Source organism: Eschscholzia californica, unplaced genomic scaffold (assembly GCF_041429995.1).
Source record: "Eschscholzia californica isolate CP2 unplaced genomic scaffold, dmEscCali1.0.p SCAF_3, whole genome shotgun sequence".
NCBI lineage: Eukaryota > Viridiplantae > Streptophyta > Magnoliopsida > Ranunculales > Papaveraceae > Eschscholzia > Eschscholzia californica.
In genome coordinates, this window is record NW_028238420.1 from 32,980,638 (window position 1) to 32,988,948 (window position 8,311).

The 8,311-nt window shown below is 38.2% G+C and overlaps 4 non-coding genes across 4 annotated transcripts; all 4 read left to right on the top strand.

Moving 5' to 3' along the window:
- Positions 1-1,350: 1,350 nt before the first annotated feature.
- On the top strand, positions 1,351-1,510 carry LOC147549655 (U1 spliceosomal RNA). Its single transcript, XR_015239072.1, has one exon. It is a non-coding gene; the product is annotated as a U1 spliceosomal RNA (small nuclear RNA).
- A 3,089-nt stretch (positions 1,511-4,599) lies between these two features.
- On the top strand, positions 4,600-4,796 carry LOC147549656 (U2 spliceosomal RNA). The gene has a single exon (XR_015239126.1). It is a non-coding gene; the product is annotated as a U2 spliceosomal RNA (small nuclear RNA).
- Positions 4,797-6,826: 2,030 nt separating this feature from the next.
- LOC147549657 (U1 spliceosomal RNA) lies at positions 6,827-6,986 on the top strand. Its single transcript, XR_015239094.1, has one exon. It is a non-coding gene; the product is annotated as a U1 spliceosomal RNA (small nuclear RNA).
- Positions 6,987-7,458: 472 nt separating this feature from the next.
- LOC147549658 (U2 spliceosomal RNA) lies at positions 7,459-7,655 on the top strand. The gene has a single exon (XR_015239127.1). It is a non-coding gene; the product is annotated as a U2 spliceosomal RNA (small nuclear RNA).
- The last annotated feature ends 656 nt before the right edge of the window (positions 7,656-8,311 follow it).

Below are 8,311 nucleotides of genomic sequence, written 5' to 3' on the forward strand. Positions count from 1 at the left end.
CCGCGATCTTAAGTGACTAGATCGCGATCTTAATTGACTAGCTAATGGACCGCGATCTTAAGTGACTAGCTAATGGACCGTGATCTTAAGTGACTAGCTAATGGACAAACATATTAGCCTCGTTTGCGGATGCACAGGAAAATCACCATTATGTTCTTGGTGATGAGGATCAAAATTTGCTTAAAGAGGAATTCGCTTTGAAATAATCCAATAGTAATGAGAAGGCAGAGGCCAAACCACCCCTAGAGATTGAGCTACTGAATCTGTTCATGCTTGTAATGAAAGGTTTGCAAGAACTTAATTAATCGTGGCGGGCAAACAAGATCAAGTGTAGTATTCGTTCTTATATATTTGATGTGTGGGTCATCGGTGAACATGTTATTGTATTCATTTTTCTTGGGGAAGAAGCTCCACGATGGCTTCTATTTGGGCCTTCCCCTGTCGTCAATGCATGGCCATCGAGCACCCGCCAAATCTATAAAGGCGAAACATCATTTTTGACGTGGATACATTGGTTTTCTTTTTTGTGATTTCAGCTAATAAGTTCTCGATTCAGACACATTTTTGGGTTCCTGTTTCTTATGTTTCTTTCGTTTTCTCCAGGTGTACCTCTAATCAGTAGTTAATCAATGAGTGAATGCCCTTGATACAAAGAAAGTGTATTTGAAAAATGGGATAAAAGAAATATGACGAAGGAGGAATTTCAACCCCAACTTAAGAGATGAGCTGTTGTACTTCACTCCTACATTGTTTGAGTAAGGAAAGCAAGTGTACTAAGATGAGTATAAAATGGAGCCGAAATGAAGTTTAAAAAGCATACCTTTCTCGCCCTTTTGGCTAAGAACAATTTTAATATTTGATATTGGTTTAAATAGGAAACAGACTTGACACTATTGAGCATGATTGAATTGTATATTTGTAACCATCTTGCCTTCGTGTTTTACAAAAACCACACAACAATGTAACTTACAAACTACTAACTTCTGTGATCAAACTATGCGTTGTGCACGCTTTTACAATAGTTTTGATTGATATTGGAGAAGATCGCATCTGGTGCTCGATGTTGACAGGCATTGAAATCATGAGAATGTATGCTTGAGGATTTTGCTAAACATTATGTGTTTTTGCATTTGGGATGGAACAGATGAAGTCATGGGATATATGTATAGTTATTTTGGGTTGTTACGGAGCTACACTTCAAGCTACTAGGGCTAGCCTTGAGTTCTAGTAAGTGGAAATAGATTAAGTTGCTGTGTCATATCAAAACTTTATAGTCCCACATCCATGAAGTGAAATAAAAAGCAACATAGAGTAGTTGTACAAGATGAGGTGAACGAGTAACTTTAAAACATACTTACCTGGACGGGGTCAATGGTTGATCAAGAAGGACCATGGCCTAGGTTAGTGACCTCCATTGCACTTAGGAGGGGCACTCGCCTAAGATCTACCCAAGTGGTGGAGTCTACGTCATAATTTGTGATAGAGGGGGTACGCGTTCGCGCGGCCCCTGCCAATTTTATGTTTAATGTTTGTGTGTTTGTGTGAGTGTTTGATGTTTATATAGATTGGATTAAATTCACAAGGAGAAGGAGAAGAAGAAGAATGAGTAATAATTGAAAAGGGAAGACGATGATGTTTCTCAGAGATTCAACTTAAACAATTACTTAATTTAAAATTTGCAAACTAGGATGAGCTAAACAAACTTTTTTATTTAATTTAAAATTTGCAAACTAGGATGAGCTAAACATCGATGCCAGACATCTGATGTGGCTTGAGAAGTTGATGATAGAGATGAAGCAAAAAAAGAGACTGAAGGTGAAGCTTTGGAATCTGAAAGCCTGAAGAGATCCTCATCAATTGTTCCGACGAGGAGTTTCCTCCCTACGGGAATGACGATGGAAGAGAACGAAACAATTAAAATTTCGAAGTTGAGAAACAGGGATTAAATTCTTTTGAAAGTGTTAAGTGAGAAGATGGAAGGAGATAATTACCACTACCAGTAATAGGAATTACTTGACCAGTTCCGACCATAACATAATCAGGGATCGAAGCCTCAGAACGAGAAGAACAAGATGCAACATCTGAAGCTATGTGCATAGTAGCATCAGAGTCAATGTACCAATTTGGATCCGAGGGAGAAGAACCAATTCCCATTGCAGCAAAAGATTGAGCAATATCAATAGGGTTAGGCAAACTGAAGCATTGGCGAGCTGAGTGACCAAATTTTCCACAATACTGACAGATAAGGGGTTGACGATGAGGCCCAAGAACAAAGGAGGAGGTATTTTTCTTCCAATTTCCTCTGTTTGAACTATAACCTCTTTGAAACCCACGACCTCCTCCTCTGTAATGACGCCCCCAATTTCCTCTTTGACCAGAGTATGTGGGAACACGAGCTTGAGTAGGGGTGTACTCGAGTCGAGTCGAACCGAGTAGTAAGATGTTCAAGCTCGGTTCGTGTATTTGACTGTCGGGCTCGAGCTCGAGCTCGAGCTCGTTCGAGTAATTGTCCACTTGTTCAAGCTCGGTTCGTATAAGTTTGAAAGAGCTCGAGCCCGCATTCTTTTAAACTCGTTTATCAAAATACTTCAAATTAAAACTATCTAAAGTATCAAAATACTTCAATGATCATTTGTCGCATACAATAATAATGATTAATGGTTAATATTCCGATAAGTTTTTAATGGTTGATATTTCATGTACAAGTTTCAATACTAATACGTAATTATGTACTACAATATTATAAGAATATGTTAAACGAGCTGTTCACGAGTACCTCGTGATACACTAAAGAATGATCAAGCTCGGCTCGTTTACATAAACGAGCATGATTTTGGGCTCGTGTTAAGCTCGTGCTCGTTAATATTCGAGTCAAGCACGAGCAATAGTCGAGCCGAGCTCGAGCAGTTCGTTAAGAGCTCGACTACACCCCTAAGCTTGAGGAGTTGGATTACAAAGAAGAACAATGGGTTGAATGGTTTGAGGTCGAAGAAGCTCAAGACGAAATTCATGAGCGAGTATTAATAAGGAGTGGAGCTCATAATAGGTTGGGGGAATCAATCGAGTGGTTACGGAAGTTACAAAGTTTTCACAATCAGAGACTAATCCAGATAAACAATAAGAACCAGTTCAGAATCAATTATTGGATGTCCAATAGCAACAAGAGAATCATAAAGAGACTTACTACGAAGAAGGTACTCAGAGATTGTTTGAGAACCCCTTTTAGAGGTTTGTAGCTGCAACTTCAAATTCACGAGTCTGGCAGAGTTAATGGAAGAGAAATTTTTCTCCAGAAACTCCCATACAATTTAAGAGGAAGATACACTAAGAACTGATTCAGTGAAAGTGGCATTGAGCCAAGAAAGGAGCACTTGGTCGATTCAATACCGATAAACATATTTGTATAAGTCTTGAGAGTGAAAAATAGGAAGGAGTTGGTTCTTCCATAAGAGATAGTTTGAGTTATCAAGTTTGATGGAGACTAAGTTAGCAATGTTGGATAGAATAGGAAAAGAAGAAGAGAAGAAGTTGGGGTAGGAGGAGAAGAGACAATGGTGGGAGAAGAAGAATGGATAGTGGAATCAGCCATGGTCGAATAGAAATGGAGAAAGAAGATGGAGAGGCACAGATCCCAAGAAAATATTTCTAAAAGTTCGCTCTTGATACCATGTGAATGTTAGAACTAACCTAAATTCTAGGGTATTGATATATTTATATACCAAGGTAGCGATTACAATGTACACTTATGCCCTTAACAAAGGGAATTAATACGAACCATATACAATCATTAACTAATACAATAACAGATATGACAATTTGCTATGACCAAAGTCATAACTAACGAGCTTATATTTCACTTACGAACTCCCCCGGACCCCAAAGGTTGTAGCTAAAAGTCATTTGCGACGTTGCTATTGGTTACATGCTATTTGTCATAGCTAAAGCTCTTTTGCTACGAATGTGGGCCGTAACAAAAGCCTTCTATTTTGTAGTGACTACTACTATTATTTTTTTAGAGAGGATCCAAGGGGTGCGACCACACCTCCTTGGATCCGTCCCTGACTCTCACACTAAAACCGTTGGAAACAATAGGGTTCTTGGTTATTTCTGGAAGAACCCCCAGGCCACCCAACCAACGTGAGCAACCAAACTTGTTACGTTTTTCTTCTCAATGCTCATACCGATCTTAGAAAGTTATAGTATGACAATAGCAATACTACATTAACTTAGTACGGATCACTACCACGGGGTGCTCACCAACAATATATCCTTCTTATGTATTTAAATTGTTGTTGTGTTTTTCTATCTTTTGGTTCACTTCTCCAACAAGTCCAGTTAAGTTGTTTTTATTCCACTGAGACTATTGAATGCATAATCCAGCGGGGGAGGACTATTTACCGTATCAGCTGATCCCATTTGAGTATACTCAAGTAGTCAAGTTGATGTAGAAACAGACTTTCACACCGTTATTCATGAAGTAGTTAGTTGTTGTAATAGCGAGTAAAAGGGATTGAAAGCCTTTTAGTCCCACATTTTACAGTATAGAAAGCAAATATATGGAGTCCAAAATAAAATGGAAAAGAAATGAAATTCTAAAGCATACCTTTCTCGGCCTTTTGGCTAAGATCAAGTGTAGTATCTGTTCTTATCAGTTTAATATCTGATATGTGAACCATCGGTTCACACGATATTAAATTAATTTTTCTTTGGGGGAGGTCCCATCACAATGGCTTGCCATTGGGGTCCTCAAGTGTCGCCTGTGTGTTGCACTACTGCACGGGCCTGGCGTACCCCTTCCGAATCTAAAATACCAATTGTTGTCTTTCAAAAACTTCAAGACTGTATTTCAGCTTCTATGGAATGATTTGTGCACTTGAATGCTAAAATTTCACATCTGTCAATAATTTGAGACATCCTATTTTGGACATCTTAATGAAATGATATTTGGCATGAACATGGCAAATTGATGATGCCCTTAGACATTGTAAAATTTGTCTTGTCGGACTATTGAGGCCACCTTTTGTCGGGTCGACTAGCACTTAATATCATAAAGAGCTTCACAAAACCCATAAAACTACACTGAATAGAACGAAAAGAAGTCAAATGAACAAGATGAGCATAACACGGCTAACTATTTGAGTTCTGCAAACAAGGATAAGCTTATCAAATCAACAACTCTCAATTTATTGACATTTTGTTCGACAGGATTAACTCGAAAGGTAATACAAATCCAAACGGACCTCGTCAAATTTCACAACACTTGATCTCAAGTGACTAGCTAATGGACCAAAATATTAGTCTCGTTTGTGGATGCACTGGAAAATAACCATTATGTTCTTGGTAATGAGGATCAAAATATGTGATTGAAGAGAAATTCGGTTTGAAACAATCCAATTGTAATGGGAAGGCAAAGACCAAACCACCCCTAGCGATTAAACTACTTAATCTGTTCATGCTTGTAATGAAAGGTTTGCAAGAACATAATTGTGGCAGGCAAACAAAATCAAGTGTAGTATTTGTTCTTGTGTTAGTTTAATATTTGATGTGTGGGTCATCGCCGAACATGTTATTGTATTCATTTTTCTTGGGGGGAAGAAGCTCCGCAATAGCTTCCCATTTGGGCCTTCTCATTTTTCCTAGGAAAGCCCTTCCAGGATGGCTTCTCATTTTTTTTGTGATTTCAGATAATAAGTTCTCGATTCAGACATTTTATTTCTGACCTTAATAGATTCAAAATTAACATATTTTATTTCGTTTACTTTTATTTCTCTTCTTTTTTCACTATCCCGACGGTTTTTAGGTTCTTGTTTCTCATGTTTCTTTAGTTTTCTCTAGGTATACCTCTAATCAGTAGTTAATCAATGAGTGAATGCGCTTGATACGAAGAAAGTGTATTTGAAAAATGGGCATTAGTTGTCTTCCAAGGAAAATAACCTAGTGTGGAACCAATACAGTCCATTTACGTTTCTTAGGGAACGATGATAACTAATGATGGGATGTTCTGAGAAATCAACTGAAAATTAATGCAGTGATACTGGTGAAGTAAATAGAGTGCGACACTAAAAAACTCAAAAATAAAAAGTAATCGAAATATATAATTTGGTGTTTTGACAAACGAAACAAAGAGACGATAAACATCACCATCTGATCATTGATTAAGTTCTTCTTAACTATATTTTTTCTTATGGGATAGAAGAAATATGACGAAGGAAAAATTTCAAACCCAACTTAAGGGATGAGATGTTGTACTTCACTCCTACATTGTTTGAGTAAGGAAAGCAAGTGTACTAAGATCAGTATAAAATGGAGCCGAAATGAAGTTTAAAAGCATACCTTTCTCGACCTTTTGGCAAAGAACAAGTTTAATGTTTGATATTGGTTCACATAGGAAACAAACTTGACACTATTGACCATGATTGAATTGTATATTTGTAGCCATTTTCCCATCATCTTTTGTGATCAAAATATGCATTTTGCACGCTTTACAATAATTTTGATTGATATTGGACAAGATGATATCTTGTGCTTGATGTTGATAGGCATTGAAATCATGAGAATGTATGCTTGAGGATTTTGCTAAAACTCATTTGTTTTTGCATCTGGGATGGAACAGATGAAGTCATGGGATACATATATTATGTATAGTTATTTTGGGTTGTTATGGAGTTGCACTTCAAGCTACTTGGGCCAGCATTGAGTTCTAGAAAGTGATAATTGATTAAGTTGTTATGTCATTTCAAAACTTAATAGTCCCACATCCATCAAGTGAAAGAAAAAGGTATCTAGAGTAGTTGTACAACATAAGGTGAACAAGTGACTTTAAAACATACTTACCTGGACGGGGTCAATGGTTGATCAAGAAGGACCATGGCCTAGGTTAGTGACCTCCATTGCACTTAGGAGGGGCACTCGCCTAAGATCTACCCAAGTGGTGGAGTCTATGTCATAATTTGTGATAGAGGGGGTACGCGTTCGCGCGGCCCCTGCCAATTTTTTGTTTAATGTTTGTGTTTGAAGTTGATATAGATTAACTGCCACACATTACAGCTATCTACTTTCCTGTTTTCACAACAATTGCAATTATTTTGATAGAACAAATTCCCTATCTTCTTTTCATGTTTTTACAACAATTGCAATCACTCTGATGGAACAAACTCAGAATCTTCATTCCGTGTTTTCACAACAAATTGCAGCCTGTTTGTATGGTTGTTGTTCATGAATCTAACGAACTGGTTGTTCATCAATCTAGCGAATTGATGCAATCTGTTTAGTTTTAGCGGTCTATCCGTATCCTTTAGCTTAAGAACAATAGTCTAGACGAAAGTCGTTTTTGGAAATTAATTGAATCAATCAATAAGCATATAAGGAGTGGGTTAAAATAGTCCCACATAGATGGATTTAAGAAGGCAAGGAGGTGAAAAACTACTTCAAAAACACACGGAAGAGAGTGGAGAAAGCATACCTTTCTCGGCCTTTTGGCTAAGATCAAGTGTAGTATCTGTTCTTATCAGTTTAATATCTGATATGTGAACCATCGGTTCACACGATATTAAATTAATTTTTCTTTGGGGGAGGTCCCATCACAATGGCTTGCCATTGGGGTCCTCAAGCGTCGCCTGTGTGTCGCACTACTGCACGGGCCAGGCGCACCCCTTCCAAATCTAAAATGCGAAAGAGCTTCAAGCATATATTTCTGCTTTTATGGGACGATCTTAAATGGAAAATTTGTCTTGCCCGACCATTCAGATCATCTGTTGTTGGGTCAACTAGCACGAATATCGAAATCAGATGCATTTTGTTTGGCACGGAATCCTCCTTCGCTCACACATCACAAATACTTAAAGAACCATAAATAAACAGCTCCTATTTGCCCCGTAACTGCAGAAAAGCATTTTGTCTTGTCGAGACAATCTCGAACTTAGTATATCTACAGTTACACAAGTGTTTCTTCTTTTCTTTTCTCATTATTTCTCCATGGTTATAGGAGACTTAAGCCAACAACACTCGGAGGAGGGAAATGACAGAAACGGGGGAATGGGGGGGGGGGGGGGGTCGGTAGTCCTAGCAAAACCTAAACAGTTCACAATTGGTACGAGCCAATCAGACCAATCACGAAGAAAAATGGCAAAGAAAGCAGTAACCTCTCTCGCACAACCTGGTTCCTGCTGGTGTACTCTCAAGTAATTCTTTCTCAGTCTTGTCTAATTCGGATGGTCTTGACTTGGAAAGTCCTTCTGAAGCTTTAGAAGGGGAGGCATCGAGAAAGGATCATAACTTTCATGAGAAAGAAGACCATTCGATGCTTAGCACC